Source organism: Dipteris shenzhenensis, chromosome 17 (assembly GCF_047967505.1).
Source record: "Dipteris shenzhenensis isolate YYH24624 ecotype China chromosome 17, Dip_SZ_1.0, whole genome shotgun sequence".
In the NCBI taxonomy this organism is placed as follows: domain Eukaryota; kingdom Viridiplantae; phylum Streptophyta; class Polypodiopsida; order Gleicheniales; family Dipteridaceae; genus Dipteris; species Dipteris shenzhenensis.
Window position 1 is genome coordinate 26,537,215 of NC_141612.1, and position 2,466 is coordinate 26,539,680.

Consider the following 2,466-nt stretch of genomic DNA (forward strand, 5'->3'; position numbering starts at 1 on the left):
TGCTCATGTTCCATCCAAGAGCTGAGAGGGGGTGTTGGAGATCAACATCTCCTGATGTCACATGGTAGAGAGAAAGGGCCTTGCTTGTGGGTGTGCCCACCCCGTGAGAGGTTAGGGTAGGCTGAGTGAGGGCCTCTATTGTGGGTTGCCCGCCCTTAGAGAGGCTAGAGTAGGGTACTGCATATCTACCTACTATAGAGGCCTTGCTTGGGGGTCCATCTAGGCCGGATGGTTGCCACATGTTAGCCCCTGCTCAGCAGGCACATGTTACTAGGCTTGCGTGGTTGCCCCTGTGCAGGCCTTTCTTAGGTTGAGGTGGATGATCGGTTGCCTAGGCTTGCTGGTTCAAGTGTGTCCCCTTGTAGGACTGCTAGCAGTGGCAACCTGGTCGGCCCTGTTTGGCACCTCTAGGTCTATGTCGTAGTCCCTACTTATAGGGCTTCTCAGTCGGCTCCCCCCTAGGTAAGATGGGTGCCCTCATCTAGGGCTACTTTGTGGGTATATATAGTAGAGGTTTTCCCCACCGCATGGCGGTTTTGTCCTGAGATCCCTTGCAGTCTCTTGTGTTTTCTCCTCTCCTTCTTAGCTATGTGGGTTGGGGTTCTCTCTTTCTCTCTCTCTCTCTCTCTCTCTCTCTCTCTCTCTCTCTCTCTCTCTCTCTCTCTCTCTCTCTCTCTCTCTCTCTCTCTCTCTCTCTCTCTCTCTCTCTCCCTCTCCCTCCCCACTTCTATCGAGATCTGTTGCACTTCTCATAATACCACCCATTGCAAGTTAATAAGATATGATGAGAAGGGCACCAAGGAAAAGACTTCCTTTCAAAATATGAACATGTTGATGTAGCATAGGGTTTCTCAAACATAGGCAGAAACATATAGATCCATAGAAGAGGGAACTCTGTTTAAAATGAGGAGCAAAGTATAGCAATAAAGTGCAGAAGTTATAGAAGGGGAGAAATTATATGCAAGCAGAAATGACAACAAAATGAAATAGGTAAGAAGGAATACAAGTGTGGGTAGACCTTGGCTTTTTGTAATAGAAATCGGAATGCCACATATACAAAGAAACTTTTTTTGCAAATGATTAAATCACTGTACTTGAAGCACAAATACAATGCCTAGGTGTTGGAAACTTTGTGGATAATAGTGCAGGTATTCTCATGGCTTGGTCAATTTGACTATGTGGGGAATTTGGTGAGCACCAACTCAAAATCAATCAAGAGGTGCGAAGCTCTCAATTATTAACTCCAAGTGCGTGAGAGTGCCTTAAACTTGGTTCAAGTCTCCTATGAATGCAGATATGCCACCGATAATGATAGAGTAGATATTAATCTTAAGGTACTTCTAACACTCCATCTCAATTGATCTCTCTTGGATAAAACTAAAAAGCTAATTTTGGGGCCTACTTGACTTCATATACATGTTTTCTGCCTTATCCATATCCACTTGCAGTGCACGAGCCATATGTGTTGTAAAGTGGACCAACTTTTCCTTCTTTCCAATTGTAGTCTTCTATCTTCTTTCCAATTAATCAATGCAAACATCTACACTATCATTTCCTTCTTCTTCTGCTATGATTCTCCATACCGCTAAACATGACAAAGTGGTTTTTATGTTTCAAAGAGTGTTTGCACCCTTGAACTCCAACTTGCCACATTGAAAATTAGATTATGGTCCTCATATATGTTTTATTGTATACTCACTAAACATGACGAAGTGGTTTTTATGTGCAGTTTCTTCAAAGAGTGTCTGCACCCTTGGACTCAACTTGCTACGTTGATAATTAAATTGTGATCCTCATTTTCCCATCATTCTCCATTGCTCAAAAGGTAAATTGTCCTTCCATATTGATTTTTCTTTTAATTGAGTAGACTAATCAATTGCATATACTATGAATGGAAAGTCCTATTTTGAATGCAAATGCACAATTCTCTATGTTGATTGCCAACTGCAAACTGTTATGTGCCAAATTCAAATTCCTATATACTATATCCAAATTGCTATGTGCTAAATGCAAATCTATATGAAACCCAAGAAAGGGCACATTCCTTGGTCTTATAAGAGAGGAAGTGTGAAACTGGCCCCCCATTAAAGTGTGTGGTTATGTGTTGAACTATAAGCCAAATGCAAAGTGCTATGTACCAAATTCAAATTTCTATGTGCAAAATTCAAATTGCTAAATGTGGTAATTGCATATTAAAATAAACCCAAGGAAGGGCACGTTCCTTGGTCTTATAATTTTTGGAGAGGAAATGTGCCAACTCTCCCCCCACACAAATGTCTGCTTATGTGCTAAATGCAAAGTACTATAGGCCAAATGCAAAGTGCTATGTACCAAATTCAAATTGCTATGTGCAAAATTCAAATTGCTTTGTGCTGCCCCCACACAAATGTGTGGTTATGTGCTAAATGCAAAGTACTATAAGCCAAATGCAAAGTGCTATGTGTCAAATTCAAATTGCTGTGTGCA